The 18,154-nt window shown below is 34.4% G+C and overlaps 1 long non-coding RNA gene across 1 annotated transcript; it reads left to right on the top strand.

Annotated features, from left to right (window-relative positions):
• Positions 12,308-14,047, top strand: LOC109726687. Its single transcript, XR_002220583.1, has 5 exons — positions 12,308-12,506; positions 12,610-12,713; positions 12,786-12,917; positions 13,010-13,091; positions 14,012-14,047. It is a non-coding gene; the product is annotated as an uncharacterized LOC109726687 (long non-coding RNA).

An 18,154-nucleotide genomic window follows, 5' to 3' on the forward strand; every position in this document is an offset into this window, starting at 1 on the left:
ATATATATATATATATTACGACCTAATGCCACCTATAGAGAGAGATAAAGTGAAAAACAAGCGAGAAGTTAAGAGAGAAATAGGAAAGAGATAATATATATTAATTTTTAAAAATAAGCATAAATATTAAAATATTACGCTAAAGAAACGATTAATTTCAGACAGCTCCCTACAAATATAGTGAATGACAAATATATTTCTACAAAGTTCAACTTTCATATATTGTCCCTATAAATTTAAGTCGTGATGTTTTTAAATATATTCCTACCATTAGAATCCATTAAAAAAATTTAGTTAATCATAGGTTAAATAGTTAACTCTGATTAGTTTTTGATATTTTTACCCCTCTTATATTATACTATTATGATTTTTTAAGGGATATATTTGTGATGGCAAAATTGAAAATATAAACAGTTTTCTAATGGTTCTCTAACAGTTCTCTGACCATGACAAATCAGAGGGATATATTTGAAAATATTAAAACTTTTACAGGGACAACATATATATATAAAATTTAAACTTTATAGAAATAAATTTGTCATTTACTATATTTGCAGGGATCTGTATGAAATTAACCCTATAATTAAATATGCATAGTTGCACTTACATATCTCACTTGCATTGCGTTTTGTGGTTGAGAAATATGCAATTCCAAATTTTTATTTGGCTGAGTGCAGTTGGAAGTTGTATTTGCATATTTTATTATTTCACATCTGAGATGGTGAGATTATTTTCAAAGATTTTCTTTTTTTTTAGTACTAAAGAGGGGAGATGGTTGGTAAAATTACTCTTCTGCTGTATTTTGAACTACGTCCAATTTAATGGTGCTTTTACTTACAGAGTCAACTACAGCATGAAGATGCAACTACAGCAGGTAAAATAAAACTTTTGAGCTCATCAGAAGCCACACTTGCAATGAAGATTTAAATGCAAGACAACCCCTAATACTAAGAACGTTTGAAATCTCTTCATAATTATTGAAGTATATACGTGAAGAACTCAAAGCACTGTAGTATTAATTTATAGGGTTAATTTCATATAGGTCCCTATAAATATAGTAAATGACAAATATAATTCTATAAAGTTCAACTTTTATATGTTGTCCCTATAAAAGTCTTGATATTTACAAATATGTTCATTTGGTTTGTTACCGTTAGAGAACTATTAGAGAACTGTTTATATTTTCAATTTTGCCATCACAAATATATCACCCCAAAAATTATAACAATATAATATAAGAGGGGTAAAAATATCAAAAACTAATCATAGTTAAGTATTTAACGTATGGTTAACTAAATTTTGCTAACAGATTCTAACGGCAGAATATATATATTTGAAAATATTAGAACTTTTGTAGGAACAACATATGAAAATTAAACTTTGTAGGGATATATTTGTCATTCAGTATATTTGCAGAAATATGTATGAAATTAATCCTAATTTATAACATTTTGAATAGTTTAGATAACATTTTTGATTGAGAATAATTTCATGTCATCAATCGTTTCTAGTGTAAGTCGTAAAGAGCATAGTTACTTCACATTACTGGCTGATGAGTTTATTATTATTTTTTTTTGAGAGATATGTCGTCCGCTGCCCATTTCGTTTATTTTATTTAGAAATAAATTTAGCTGGAAATGTAAATAAACTAGGATTCGAACTTGGGACCTCGGGTACCAACTACTGATGAGTTTATTTCTAAAAGAAATGAACGAAGAGGATGGTATGCAATTTTAGATTTTTGGAATGCTTTGCTTCAAACAAAAAAAGAAGGAAAAAAAAAGAAAGAAAAGAAAAAAGAACTCCTTTCAAACAACCAATCTAATCCATCAAAATAATGCATGCATGTTTTTCCAACCCTAATAAATGAACTAATTTTGAACCACTTTGGGCCCAGCCCAAAGCAATCAAACCAAACCCAACCCAACCCAACCCAACCCAAGTAATGTAATAATTCATCAGCATTCCTTTTTGAGAGAGATTGCACTTGTGAGGGAGTTGTCCGACCGTTGGTACTGCTAACTATTAATCTCAAAAATTTGAACTGTCAGAATAATCAATTTATTTAAAGTGTACAAATATAACACCTATGGATCTTGATTATAACTTGCCTCAATCCGACGATCTGTCACAAGACAAGATGCTGACTCCTTTAAGCCAGCAGCTTCGTTGTAGCTCTAGAGTTAATCCCATAGCCACCATGAGTTCTTGTAAGGTTTGTAAGACTTGCAACCGAAATCGGTGAGTGCGAGAATTGCAGAGTACTACATCGATGGTATGTCGGATGAAAATAAGCCAACTGTCGATGGTTTTGTAATGACCCAACCCGCTAGTAATAATAATTCGTCGGGTCTAAATCACCAATCCAAAATACTTAAGCCTAGTTATTAATAGTAGAGTGCGTGGTCTCTTATATTTTCAATCAAAATTTCTTTTCTCATCCGATGTAGAACTTCAAACCTAATCATATGTATAGATTATAATTATCAGGCAATCCAATCACACGTATAGATCAGAATTATTAAACAATGTAAGATTCTAGAGGTAGCTCTTGGGGGTTTAAGAGATGACTGTCATCAAACCCGTAATGTAGCGCTTTGCCCTATATATATAGCACTTAGGTGTTATGGTTCTAACTGGTATTCGTCTCTAATACCAAATCTAACGATCCGATCTGCTATCAATAATAGCTCGTTGGGTCCAAAACATCGGTCCTGTTAGAACAAAATACCATACAAAAATCTGATTGTGACTAATTTTAAATAAAGACAATATCATACTTACAAATAATCACTAAATTCCAAATAAAGATTTTGATTGATCCGAAAGCGTGCTAGGTTCTGCACTAAGGCGTATTCCCGTCCTTACGTGCGGGATTAATCGGGAATAACACCCCAAGGTACGACCGGAATTTCTCCTCCTGCGAGCACGATCGTGAAGAAGGTTGACGGTGACTCTTTTAACACCCGGTGATAAGTAGATCAAGAGAAATAGAATAGAATTGAAATTAAAAATGAAATACAATGCTTTTCTTCTACCGTGTTCTACCACGGATGAACAGTGCAATTTATATAAAGAGAGAGGAGGATGGAACGTGGGCAAAGTCTACAGCGGAACGTCCGCGACCGTAAGACGCGCGCACTACAACAAAAACGGTCTATAGCGATACTTTTAAATGTAGGTACATGTCAAAAAAATACTGCTAACTAAAATTACCGACACTTTTAAAAAGTGTTGCTATATGGGGGGTCGCTAGGTATATAGTGACAGTTAAAGAGTGTCGCTATAACCTAAAAGAGTGCTGCTAATTTACCAACACTTATTTAAGCATTTAGCAACCGCCGAAACTCTATCTCATTGGCTGCGGTGGCAGAGGAGGACGACAGGAAAGAATCTTCGTCTAGAATTTCAGTGGATTGAGTGAAGAGAGAAGAAAAGATGGTAATTGATTTTTCTTTTTTTTTCCTTTTCTATTTGTAATCGGGCCAAATGGACTGGGTGTGGTGGGTTGAGTAGAGTAATCTTTTATTTTTGGTTGGATTGGGCTTTATATTTAGGCATTAGTAGATATTTTTTTAAGTTTTAGCATAAATAGGACACTTACTCAAAAGTGTTCCAAACATGTGTCCCTATAACATAATTCTGTTGTAGTGGCGTGCGCGTGCAACGCGGAGCCAGCGCGGAGAGAGCACGCGAGCCGTAACGTCCTTATAATAATAAATATAAAAATAAAAATAAAATAATTAATAAATTAAAATAATAAAATAATAATTATTAGGAAATTTTGGATTTTCACCAACAGGTCCCAAGTGTTTTATCCGAGATACTATTAATAGGGTGTGCAATCTCTTATATTTTAATAGTGTTAGTTTTTGTAGGAGTGAGGTTACTATGCTTCTGAAAGCACGGAACCTTTCGTGCTTCCAGGTCACTTTTGATGTTGCGACTTTCGAATCGTCGATCGGCTCTGTTAAACTTGATTTAGAGTATTTGAAGTACCTAGAAAATAAATTTTGCAATTTTTCGATATCATTTGCCTAGTGAACTAAGGGGCTCATAATTAACGGCTGAAAATAAAAATCTTACAAAACGTGATAATATGATATTAAAATTTTAGATCAAAGATATTGATCTTGTTTTATATAGTATAAAGAATTTTCTATCAAAATTTCACGTGATTTGGATATTTCTACACCGTTAAACTTGCAAACGGCTCACAACGGCCATTAAAATTATTGATTTTGAGTCCCTTCGATCACTAGGTAAATGATATCGAAAAATTATAAAATTTATTTTCTAAGTACTTCAAATATTCTAGATCAAGTTTAACGGAGCCGATCGACGATTCAAAAGTCGCAATATCAAAAACGACATGAAAGCACGAAAGGCTCCGTACTTTTAGAAGCATAGTAGCCTCACTCGTTTTTGTAGTTACCTAAAACAATAGATTCATGGCATAGTAACGACACTCAGGATAAAATGCGTATCTAGTACTGTTACGCGGAGCTAGTGATTAATTTGGGTGCGAGAATGATTGCATTAGGAGTTATTTTTATAAACATGCATCTAATGCACCACTTTCAATATTTGATGAATAATTTTTTTTTAATTAAAGACAAAGTTTACAGAATTAATTAAACTCTGATTTTGATGCACTTGCATTTAAATTTGTAGTGTTCCAGAGGTTTGGATAGGATTGGCTACTGTATTAGTGACTGGTCGACACATTTGGAAAGTGTCGGACTGAGTCGGAATTGTTTCTGCACGAAATGGATGCAGAAATGGACTCGACGCACTCGAATAAGCAAAACTGAAGTTTTGCCAGATTCTGGCGCTCAGAACAGGATTTGGGTCGCCCAGAATTTGAGTGCAGAATTGAGCAAAACTGGAAACCAATTCGGATCCTAATTTCGGGTGCCCAGAAGTGGGTCCGAAAATTCACCTCGTGAATATCGTTTGAGCTGACACGTGTTTGTGGTAGATGAGATCCACCGGACTAGATTTAGGGCACAGCACACCGCAGGCGGAGGAGTCGAAGTGGGAGCTTTATATGGCCTGGAGGTTTCGGACGCCCAAAATGTTGTTTCGGGCGTCCGAAAGTGCTCGTTTCTGTAGGTGTAGCAGGTTTGTAGTGTTTGTTCATGGGGCTTACTTTATCCTTCCAGCACACTATAAATAGCTGGAGTTCGTCCCCAGTGAACTATTTTCATCCTCTCTTCACAGTGAAGACCAAATTAGCATTTCAACCCCTCAAATTACTCCAAATTTTTCAATTTCCACCATTTCCTCCTTGAAGACTGCAGTTCCAGTAGAATTCCAACAGCGACCTTCAGCGTTTTGACTCGTGTGCGACGTAGGAAGGTCGGATTGCTGTGAAACTTGGTTTGGTGGATTCTAGACTTCAAGAGAAATTCGTGGAGCCCATTTTGATAGAATTTGATTCAGGTTAGTATAGTCAAATTGCTATTCTTCTGGACTGCTGCAGTATTGAAGCTGAATTTTGAGTTTTGTGGGTTTTCTTGATGCAATTTTTGGAGGAAGCTAAGTTTTGGACCAGAGGGTGATGCTCCATCTCAGTTCACAGGATTTGGGACCTTTTCTCACCTGATTTGAAAATTGGAAGGTAAAGTTGACATTGTGAATGAGGTGAATTAAGCTTAGATGCTGAATTTTGAAGTATTGATGGAATTGGTGGTGTTTCATGTTCAGATCTTTGGAGAGGAGTGTGCTGATTGTGACCGAGCTTAGCAGGGTTTTCCGGCGACCTCTCGCTGCCGTAGACTGAGTGCTAGAGGTGGGTTAATCATCGGATTCTCCTCCTAAGGGCCCGTTTGGTTCGAGTTATGTAATATTACAAAGTATCTCGACATATCCAGGTATCTTGGATTTCGGCGTAAGATTACTACTGATGCCGCATTAGCGCGTTTGGTTTAATGCAGTAATGTAATACTAGATTACACTGTTTATAGCATTAATACGTTTGGTTCAGTTTTTAAAATTTAGTAATCTTGACATAAAAGTATAGTTTTTTTCAAAATTGTCCTTGTTGTGGTCATTTGAATATTATTTTTTGCGGAAATGACAAATGGAGGGAAGGAGATCATGATGATTACCTGGGAGGACGACGCAATAGAAGATGATAGGTGTTCGTACGCGTGCGCGAGAGAGAGAGAGAGAGAGAGATAGAGAGAAAGAGAGAGCGAGAGACGTTGAGAGAGAGAGAGAGCGAGAGACGTTGAGAGAGAGAGAGCGAGAGAAAGCGGCGTGCGAGAGAGAGGGGGGAAGGCGAGAGAGAGAGATGAAAATAATACTGTTAATTAGATTTGGGGTTGTTGGAGGGTAAAATTGTCATTTTACATAATATGTAGTATTAACGGGTTTTAGTAATGCAAGATACACGACCCCCCTCCCGTTAATATTTTCGATGTAATCCTGCTCGATTTGTAATGCTACATTAACGACTAGATTACATAGCGGATTAACCAAACACAGTTATCCTGGCAGGATTGCCTGTAATCCTGCCAGGATAACTCGAACCAAACGCACCCTAAGTGTATGAATAGTCAACATGTATATTTTCAACCTTTGTATATCATATTTTTAGCTCGAATTCATCGATTAGCATGTTAAACAAAATATGAATTTGGAGCATGCTGTAGTGAGTTAGATAAATTATAAATATTGGACTTTGAATTGACTTAGCAGAAAACCGGCGATTCTATACTGTCATATGTTAAAACTACTAGATCTAGCTCCAGAAGCCGTAGTTTTTTTGTATCGCCGCAGTTGGTGGGCAGTTGATACCCAGAATAGTATAGAATGTTTTTACGCTCGTACCGAGATGCCGAGCTTATATTTACAGCAGTGTTTTAGGCTGTGTCGGATTGTCGGATGCCGTTGTGGTTGACGGTGGACCCAGATAACGGTTTTTGTATCAGATTGTGCCGAGGGCACGTGAGTTGGATTCTTAGACCCTATTACTTGACTATAGCTTGTGAGAGCCTGATTGAGTTCGACAGAGATACGCTTGCATACTCGGTTGGGTAGCGCCTACGAGTACCACTCCGGAGTCGGGCTTTGTGCGTTTGCGTTGGTGTCGTTGTGTCCTAGTTGGACTTGCTCTTCACAGACGGCTTAGCATGGAGGTAGCTGTATAGCTTCGACAGGCGGGACGGGTGTCTTCACAGTCCCTAGTGAAATTGGGTCAGAGATTGCATTATTCTACAGATAGTTAGTTTTGGATCATGATAGTAGAATGGCATATAGCTGTAGATTGTTTCCAGTTTCTTTACTATTATTTGTGCATACTTTCTGTAGACTTGGTGGATGAACCGATGAGTTTGAGGGTGGTACCCACTGAGGATTACTTCTTTTACAGTAGTTCTCACGCCCAGTTGTTGCCCCTCTGTTTGCAGAGCCTTCTTCTTCGGCTGCTGCTATTGCGGATATCGATCGTGGAAAGGGAGTCGCAAGCTAGATCCCTTCCCGTTTTGCTGCTGATTTAGAGATATATCGGTTACAGGTAGTTGTAGTTTTTTGTTCTTGTACATACTGCTGTTAGATCCTCGCTGGAGCGAGTATTTTTGTACTAGGATGCGATGTATGTATAGTGAACCAGTTTTACTTATATATTATTTTTTTTAGCAGCCCTATACTACTAGTTGTAGTGTTGTATGATTACAGTTATAGGTACAGCGATCGCTTCGTATATGGAAAAAAATTTTATGTATACGGCGAGTCCGTTGGCGTGCCCGGGGAAACGAGTAATCCGGGGCGTGACAATATTAGAAGGTTTTAGCGGTTCATGTGGTGGTGCGCAACAGGTGCACACAAATTTAGATATTTTAGATTATACCTACTTAATTAGAATTTAATTTTAAGATATAAATTGTTATGTGCAAAAGGTGTCGTTATAAACATAGGGACTAAGTGCATAATGCACAAAATTATTACAATTTTTTTTAAAAAAAATATTCTTACATTGTATTTTTTTGTATAGTAATTTATACATAATTAATATATTTTTTTATGAATATTAAAAAATAATTATATTATTCCTCAAGTTGTTTAAACTATAAAACATTATGGTTCTTGACATTATTTCTATCTTGACTTAACTATTTAATTTCCTACCAATTGGAAAGGAAGATGCACAAAACTTTGAGATAAATTAAAGTCACAGTGAAAATTGGAATATAAAAATTTAAGTAAATATTGTAGTAGCTTAAATTATTGATAGAATAATCATTCTTATACATGAAATGTCTAAGATGCTTCACAAAAAAAATTAAGTGTGCTAAAAGATTAGCAAGCATATTTGAGACTTCATACATAAACCCAACCAAAAGCCTTGTTATTATATATATATACTTCAAAGTATAGAAATAGACAAATATAGCATATATAAATTAGATATATAGCATTTTGAAGGATCTATAACACGAGGGAATCATTTGCTTGAATGTAATTGTAGTGCAGTTGAAGATGCATACAATTAAAAATGCAGCAGTTATACTTACATGCATCTTATCTTTAATTAGATGTTGTACGTAAAAAGCGCTACAGCTATAAATAATTTATTTGATTGTATGAGGTTGAGAAGTAGCTACATTTGTAAAATTTTATCACTTTATGTATAAGATAGTGATTTTACTATTTAATCAACAAATGTAATAAATTTAAAACATAAAGAATCACATACTTCAGAGTAAAATCACGTGTAAAAACTTAGATCATGCTACCGACCGTCTCTAAAGCAAGTGGCAAAGGGCTTGGTGGTTAGTACCCGAGACCCAAGTTCGAATACTAGTTGATTCACATTTCCAGCTAAGTTTATTTCTAAATGAAATAAACAAAACGGGTAGCGTGCTACCTATCTCTCAAAAAAAAAAAAAAAAAAAAAAACTTAGATCATGCTATTTCATAGCATTTTAGGGTTTAGAGTTTAGGATTGTAGGGTTAGAGTTCTGGTTTTTAGGGTTTTAAGTTTTTAGAATTATATATTTAGGATCCTATTTGCCTCTATTTCATAGCATCCTTCAACTTTTTTTTATTTATACCCATTTAACTTTCAAATTTTTTTATTTCAATTTTTCTGGTTATTTAGCTTTTTTTTAGAAAAATCACTCACTGCAATAGCTATTAGTTGTTCATAGCTCTAACTCTATTTTCTAAAATATGCTTAAAATATTATATTCAACAAAACCACTAATAAATTTGATAAAATTTTAAAATTTACTTGATAAAAATGACTCCAGTACCCGTACAAAAAATATTAATTAAAAGTTGAAGGATGTGCGAATTAAAACAAAAAAAAAAGGAGTAAATTAAGTTGAGATAGGTGAGTATCTAAATAACATGCATATATAGTTAAGATCAAATTTGTCATTCTATAATTTAACTTATATTAAACTAGCCTCGAACCAGGGTTAATTATCGCCAAATATCGTCAAACACTACAACAAAAACGGTCTGTAGCGACACTTTTAAATATAGGTACATGTCAAAAAAGTGCTGCTAGCTAAAATTACCGACACTTTTAAAAAGTGTTGCTATATGTGGAGTTGCTAGGTATATAGTGACAGTTAAAGAGTGTCGCTATAACCTAAAAGAGTGTTGCTAATTTACCAACACTTATTTAAGCATTTAGCAACCGCCGAAACTCTATCTCGTTGACTGCGGTGGCGGAGGAGGACGACAGGAAAGGCTCTTCGTCTAGAATTTCAGTGGATTGAGTGAAGAGAGAAGAAAAGATGGTAATTGATTTTTTTTTTTTTTCTGATTGTAATCGGGTCAAATGGACTGGGTGTGGTAGGTTGAGTATAGTAACATCATATTTTTTGTTGGATTCGGCTTTATATTTAGGCATTAGTAGATGTATTTTAAAATTTTGACATAAATGGGACACTTAGACAAAAGTGTCCCAAACATGTGTCCCTATAATCTAATTCTGTTGTAGTGTTGGTGTACATTGTGCATGGATGCATACTTGGATTTATAGAAAACGAGAGAAGGGTGGGAGAAATTTAGAAAGAGAGCTCGGGTTAAAGCAACTCTGTATAGAAAAGAAGTCATATGTAATTCTTCTTTTGATTAATGAATCTTATTTCATCCGCTTTTTCTATTTATTTTTTTTCTCTTTTGTGACTGCAATTTAGGGTAAAAATTCGATTTGACGTTTTCGTTGCAGAATCTCAACAATCGGTACTGGATCGAGTATCGGGTCAACAGCAATAGTTATCAAGGCGAGTTGTGGATTCTCAAATTTCAGTATTAGGGCGAGCATCAAATTTCCAACATTTATATGCAAAAAATTAAAAAATTAGAAACTGTCATGCAAAAATACGTGCAATTAAGGTTAACAAATAATGTTATCTATTAGATAGCTGAGCACTAAAGAGAAAATCTTCAGTCCCCATTTCTCAGTTGAACTTTCCCATATACAGTAATTCTAACACCGAACATTATAAAAAGGGAAAATTTCATCACTACCCTTCCAAATAAGTTTAATATCATGAATGCCCCTATAAAAATTGAAATATCATAAATAACCTATTAAAAGAGAGAAACTTTCAAAATAACCTTTATACTAATTTATTATCAATTTTGAATAAACAACAAACAAAATTCCAAATTTGCCCTTATTGTCATTACCATCTTAAAATATTTAATTGACTATAAAATCATTTATACTTTTATAAACACTCTTTTAAATTTATAAATAACCTATATTTAGAGATAAGTTTTTTATCAATTAAAAAAATATATATAATCCTGACAAGTTAAGCTAAAAAATAAAAAAATCAATTGAAAAAAATTTAGCAAAAAATTGTTTAAAGTATTAATTGACTCCTTAAATTAAGGTTAAACAATTTATTCAAAATATAACTTAAATATATATGCATGATGTGAATTAAGTTATTTGAACTAGCACAAATTTCTGTGCTTTGGCATCTCGAATTTTAAAATAAATGATATAAAGTATTTTATTTTATAAACCACACAACAGTAAAATAATATATTTTACTGTTTATTTTAATATATTAAAATAAATATATAATGCTAAAATACTTTTGTAAAAAATTTTAGAAGTTAAGGGCAAAATGGACATTTTGACCATATTTATGATAATCTAAATATTTTATCATTCTATAAAGAGATGAATAGTAAGGGTAAGGGTATATTTGAAACATAATAAGTATTTATAGGGGTAATTGTGATAGAATCAAATTTATCGGCGCATCTATGATATTTTTGAAGTTTAGAGGGGCACAAATGAAATTGACCCTAAATAAATATACCCAAAACACTTCTGTTACTTATCTCAACCTAACATAAATCCCAATAATATGGCCACCATATGACTTAATACACATAACATAATACACATATTGGACAAATCATATAGATTCGAACATCCTTGCATGTGAAATCCATTTATACTGAAGCTACAAAAGGCTAAAATAAGAGCAACTAAACATGACAACTCTAGTTTTTTTTTTTTTTTTTTTTTCCCTGTCACCTGGTCTAAAAAGCTGTTTATTATTATTATTATTATTATTATTATTATTATTATTATTATTATTATTATCTGTATCTCAGATGATCATCTGTTAATGCATAGGATTGACCATTATTTATTACTTAAATTACAAATGCACTCTTTGTACAGCAGCAAAAAAAAAAAAAACAAAAAAAGAACTTGGGAAAAATGTACATCGACTCTCTAAAATTTAGATCTTTTGTAAACATGCATATAATTTTCAACAGGCTCCTCTTCTCAATCAAAGTTACTAATTTTATAGCCGTTTTGATGACATAGCATGAACTTAATCTCATAAAATTTCAAAATAAAGAAATATATTTTCTCTTCTAATTTTGATAATCAATTAAGTATGAGGATTAAAGAAGAGTGAATATATAAGATTTCTATTATTTTTGTGAGATCCTTGGTGTTTGACTGTGTAGGCTTGTCGACAGCTCTGGAGAGTGTCGGGACAAGTCTGAGTCGCGTTGACGTCAAATAGACGTAAAACGGACTCCGTGCGACGTGAGGGCAGCTTATCGCGAAGAATTCTGCAAACAGCAGTTTTTTTTCTGCTTACTGTACCGGTACAAGCTTGGTGGCTGTACCGGTACAACCAGCGCGAAACAGCTCAACTGCTCTCGGGTTGGCTCTTGTACCGGTACAGGATCCCGTGTACCGGTACAAGGGAGTTGGTGGAGGGCTAAATTAGTAAAATTCCACCTCGTTCATGTCACCCACTTTCCCTCTCTCTATTTACCTGTGGATTGAGCTGAGAGAGAGAGAGTTTAGGCTTGTTTTCACCATCTCCTTCCTCTCTCTCTCACTCTAGGCCGGTTGGGTGTACGGTTTGGGGGATTTCGTCGCCGACGTCGCGCCGCGAGCCGTTCGAGCGCGCTTGTTGCCGGAGCTTTGCGAAGAGGACGGGCGAGGGAGCGTCTTCACTGTTCTTGACGTCGCGCCGAGGTTCGACGCTGTCGAGGTGGGTGATTCAGCCTTTTTCTGGATTTTTGCGCTAGTGTTACTACTTCTACTCGGATTGTGATTGCTTTGCTGAAATCCACCGTCGACTGTTTGTATTTCAGCTCGTTCTCTGTGTAGGAGTGTCGAAACGCGACGAAATTTGGCGTGCTAGATTCGCGACTTCGAGACGAAGATTCTGAGCCCAAGATCGCGATTTTTGGAGCAGGTTTGCCCTGTCGAACCCTAGTTTTACTAGGCTGCTGTTTGCCGAGCAGATTTCTGAGATGCTGTTCCGCAGGTTCCAGCGTCGACGTTTCGTATTCTGGCCCGTTCTCTGCGTAGGAGCGTCGGAATTCAGCGAAACCTGGACCATTGGATTCGTGACTCTGAGACGAAGCTTCGGAACCCTTGTTTGCTGAATTTGGATAAGGTTAGCTTGGTCGGATTAAACACTTTCTTCGCTGCTGTTTCTGGGCAGATTTCGTGATTTTAAGTGTAAATGGGTTTACTTCTTCGCGGCAGGAGAACCGGGGACTTCGACGGACCAGCGAGGGATCATTTTGGATCCGGGCCACTTTCTTCGCTGCCAGGAGTTGCTTGAGAGGTGGGTTACATCGGTTTTGACTCCTAAGTTCATAATCGTCGACATGTATAGAACTCAATTTTTGGTATTCTATTCTAGCTCGAATTCATGGATTAATTGATTGATTGCAAATCTGAATTTGGAGCATGTGGTAATAAATTTAGTAGATTATACATGTTGGACTTGGAAAGTGAATTAGGAGAAAACCTGCGATTTGGACCTGTCACCAGATTTAACTACCTGATTTAGCTCTAGGGGCCGTTAGAAAATTGTACTGTCGCAGTTTCTTCGAGACGAGTACTCCAGGTAGTTTAGAATGTATTTACACTCGTGCTGGTTCGCCGAGTGGATTTTTACAGGGTCGTTCAGGTCGTTTCGGACTGTTGGGTGCCGTCAGAGTTGACGGTGGACCCGTATCGCCTTTTTGGCGTCAGATTGTGCCGAGGGCACGTTACATGTTGGTTGATAGACCAGTTTGAGTCAATTATTTGACTTTGGCTAGTTGGAGCCTGATTTGAGCTCGACAGAGATACGCTGCATACTCGGTTGGGTAGCGCCCACGAGTGCCACTCCGGAGTCAGGCTTGTGCTTTTGCGTTGGTGTCGCTCATGCCAGTTGGACTTGCTCTCCACGGACCAGTTAGTGTGGATAGAGCCCGATAGTCGCAACGGGGCAGGGACGGGTGTATTCACAGTCCCGGGGACGGGTATGCTTACAGTCCCGATTGGATTGGGTCAGATTTGACATTTCCTACAGTTGGTTAGTGTAGAGCATGATAGTGTAGTGGATGATAGCGGTAGAGTATGCTTCCTGCTTTCCTTCTATCCTTGCTCCCTTCTGTAGACTTAGTGGGTGACCGATGTTGTTTTGGGCGGTACCCACTGAGGACTACTTGTTTTTACAGTAGTTCTCACGCCCAGTTGTTACCTATATTTTTGCAGAGCCACAGGTTCCGGTTGCTGCACCGTCTGCGGACCAAGATCGAGGTAAGGGCGTCGCGAGCTAGAGCCCTACCCGACGTGCTGAGCTAGAGGTGCCCTACTGCAGGTAGATGTTTTGTTTCGAGTTTATGTACATAGTTGACTTAACTCGCCAGTGCGAGTAGCTCTGTATTTTGGATCTGAACTATGTATATGAAACTCTGTTTTATTTAGCTTCAGTTTTCTCTAGCAGCTCTCTACTACTGTTCGTAGTAGTGTTTGATTTACAGGTACAGCTATCGCTTCGTATACAGGAAAAATTTCTTGTATACGGCGGATTTGTCGGCGTGCCCGGGGAATGTGTAATCCGGGGCGTGACAATTTTTGTATACATTAATTTTTTTTGTTTGTATTTTAAAGCTTTATAAGATTATATATAAGACATAAAATCAAAATTAATGACTGTCTAATTTATAATTCCAGTTGGAAAAAAAGACCCATTCAATGACTTTTTAGGTAAGCATACATAAAACTTACGTCAATTATCGCCCTTTTTGGATTTGCCCAATTTTAAAAATTTTAATTTTACTATCTTATTTTTTAATTTATTTGATATGAGCAAATTGATAACTTTTTAACTTCAAAATTTGAATGCGCTATTTATCTTATACGAATTTTATTAAAATAAGTATAACTAGCTTAACTTTTACATCGGGAGAGCCATCAGATTACTTAAATCCAACAAATTAAAAGATTTGGTACTACAATTAAAATTTTAAAAGGTTTGGTAGCCTAATCAAAAGATTTCTATATTTCTACCTAAAGTTTAAAAAAGGAAAAACTTCAAATATCACCCCTGTGGTTTCACACTTTCTCATTTTAGTACCATGTGGTTTAAAGTGTATTAATTTAGTGTCCTGTGGTTTTATTTTTATCTTTTTATTATTGATTCCACTAATTTTTTCGTTAAATCAATGACAAAATTAAAATTAAAGGGTACTAAAATGAATATTTGATAAACCTAGGTGGGGTATTTGAAGTTTTTTGTATATAATTTAACGAAATATTAACGAAAAAATTGATGAAAAGATAAAAATGAAACCACAGGACACTAACTTGATACACTTTAAATTATAGGGTACTAAAGTGAGAAAGTGCGAAATCACAGGGGTGGTATTTGAAAATTTTTCTTTAAAAAATCTAACTATTAAAATGGGGCGCTTTGGTGGCTGTTTGCAAAACAGCTATAGTTCAGGGAGTCTCTGTACATTTTTCCCTGTATAAAGTGGGGCTGATTTGAAATATATAGTTCCATGTGTGTTGATATGACATGAGATCTGATCACCATTTTGCTTTACTTTTTCCTTTTTAATTTATATTTTTTGCTTAGAAAATTTTTGCATTACACTGTTTAATTCATGGAGTACAAAAATATACTAAAGAGCCGTTTATTTGCATACAGTTATAACTGCACCACAGTTATAATTAGATATAATTTTAAATCTTAAGCTTGTTTGGGCGCAGTTGATTTCAATTTATGCAGTTGGAACTGCATGACGAGAACCAACTACTGCATCGGAGAGGAATTCGCTCACCTCTTTATCTAAAAAATGACAGAATTCATAAATTCACTTATCAACTGTAGGCTAGTAAACATAAAAAATATAACTGCAGCTGTTGCAGTTGCGTAAAACTAATTAATAGACTCGTTGTACTTGTAATTATTGCTGCACTTTCAACTGCATGCATTTTTAACTACATTAGTTTTGTAACTATCCAATCGACAAATCAATAATTGGTAAAGAAAAATAATAGGTTTTTTTGGTCCTTTTTCTGTTCTTTTATTGCTAGGAAAGAATGCATAGAAATATATGAGTTGAGCTAGAATACTCTCAAAAGCACCAAGAGGGTGGTGCTTTTGAGTTTTTACCCTTTGGATGGAGAGATGTAGGGTTGGGATGATGGTGGTAGCTGATGGTAGATGGAATAGTGTTTGATCCAAAGACTATTAGTAATCAAGGGATAGATCCAAGGGTTAGAAACGTAGAAGCACCAATGAGTTGGTGCTTCTAAAAGTATTCTAGCTCAATTACATATATATATATATATATATATATAATAAGAGTGGGCTGATATGTTTATGGAAGCATGGAGCCCTCGTACTTCCAAGTTATTTTCGATGTTCGCTTTCAAATCGACGATCGCTTCGTTAGAGTTGATCTAGAGTATTTGAAGTACCTAGAAAATAAATTTTGTGATTTTTCGATATCATTTGCCTAGTGATCGAAGGTTTCAAAATCGATAAATTTTAATGGCCGTGGTGAGCCGGTTGCAAGTTATACGTGTAGAAATATCCAAATCACAAGAAATTTGATAGAAAATTCTTTATACCATATAAAACAAGATCAATAACTTTGATCTAAAATTTTAATGTCATATCATCATATTTTGTAAGATTTTATTTTCAGGCCGTTGATTTTGAGCCACTTCGATCATAGGCAAATGATATCGAAAATTGCAAAATTTATTTTCTAGATACTTCAAATACTCTAGATCAAGTTTAACGGTGTCGATCGTGATTTCGAAAGTCCGAACATCGAAAACAAAGTGGAAGCACGGAGCCTTCCGTGCTTTCATAAGCATCCTAGCCGCTATAATATATATATATAATATAGAGTAGGGCTACTATACTATTATGAGTATTGAGCCCTTCGTACTCATAAGTTGTTTTCGATGATGGAGCTTCTGAATCGACGATCCACTCCGTTAAATATGATTTAGAGTATTTGAAACTTTTAGGTATCGTTTGGTTCGAGGATAAGCAAAAGTGGCTATTCCAGGGATAGGTATAAATTGAGGTATAAGCGGGATTAGATTAAATTTTACGTTTGGATGAAAATTGGGTTATTTCTGAAAATAAAAAATAGCGTTTGGTTAGGTAAGATGGAATTAGAAGGATAGTGGGTTTTATAAATAAAAAATAATGATATTATCCTCTATTATATTTGAATTTGAATTTTAAAATTTTAAATTTATATTTTTAAATTTAAAATTTTAACTTTGAAATTTTAAAATTTGAAATTTAAAATCTCAAATTTTAAATTCAAAATTTTAAATTTTAAAATTCAAATTTAAATTTAAGATCAAATTTAAATTTGAAAAATAAAAATAAAAATTTTAAATTTCAAAAATTAAAATTATCAAATTTAAAATTTAAAATTTAAATTATAACTTTAATTTTGAGATTATAAATTATAAATTATAAATTTTAAAAATTTAAATTTTTAATTTTTTAAAATTTAAAATACAGATAAGGTGGGAACAATTAATAAAAATAATTTATTATAATAAATTTATAAATTTTTTTAAAATTCTACTTAAACTTAAATTTAATAAAAAGAATTTATTATAATTTTTAAATATAATTTATTAAAAATTTTATTATAATATTTAAATATAAATAATATGTATTAATATAGTACAATTAATAATTTTATAATAAAAATAATGTATTATAATATATGACATATTATATTTATTTAATTTAGTTTTAATTCAATTTATAATTTTAATTAAGTTTGAAATTAAGCATTGGAATAACACTATTCCACCAAAACGGTGGAATAGCAAATTCCTTGCTATTCCGGGATAATCAGGAATAGCAATGTTTGACCGGGATAAAATATTCCGGCTAAATTTCACCCCGTTTGGCGGAATAGCGGGGATAACTTTCGTTATCCCTGCTTATCCCTCGAACCAAACGGGGCCTTAGAAAATAAATTTTGTAATTTTTTGAAATTATAATAAAGCCCATCAAGCAGGCATAAAATGAACGGTCAAAATCGAACGATGTCTTAAAAATAGATGATCGGATCCTTCAATTAAGATTAGAGTTATTGATCTTTATCTAGGTAGTGAATAGAATTATTTATCAAAAATTCAACCTATTCGGATTCTTTTACACCGTTAAACTAGCAAGTATTCCATACCGGCCGTTAAAAATTGTCAATTTTGTGAGCTTTGATCGTAAGGTAAATGATGTCGAGAAATTATAAATTTGATTTCTAGATGTTTCAAATGCTCTAGATAACGTTTAACGATGTGGATCGTCGATTCGGAAGCTCTATCATCGAAAATGACTTATGAGTACGAGGGCGATCGTAC

The sequence above is a fragment of the Ananas comosus genome, linkage group 21, assembly GCF_001540865.1.
Source record: "Ananas comosus cultivar F153 linkage group 21, ASM154086v1, whole genome shotgun sequence".
Taxonomy (NCBI): domain Eukaryota; kingdom Viridiplantae; phylum Streptophyta; class Magnoliopsida; order Poales; family Bromeliaceae; genus Ananas; species Ananas comosus.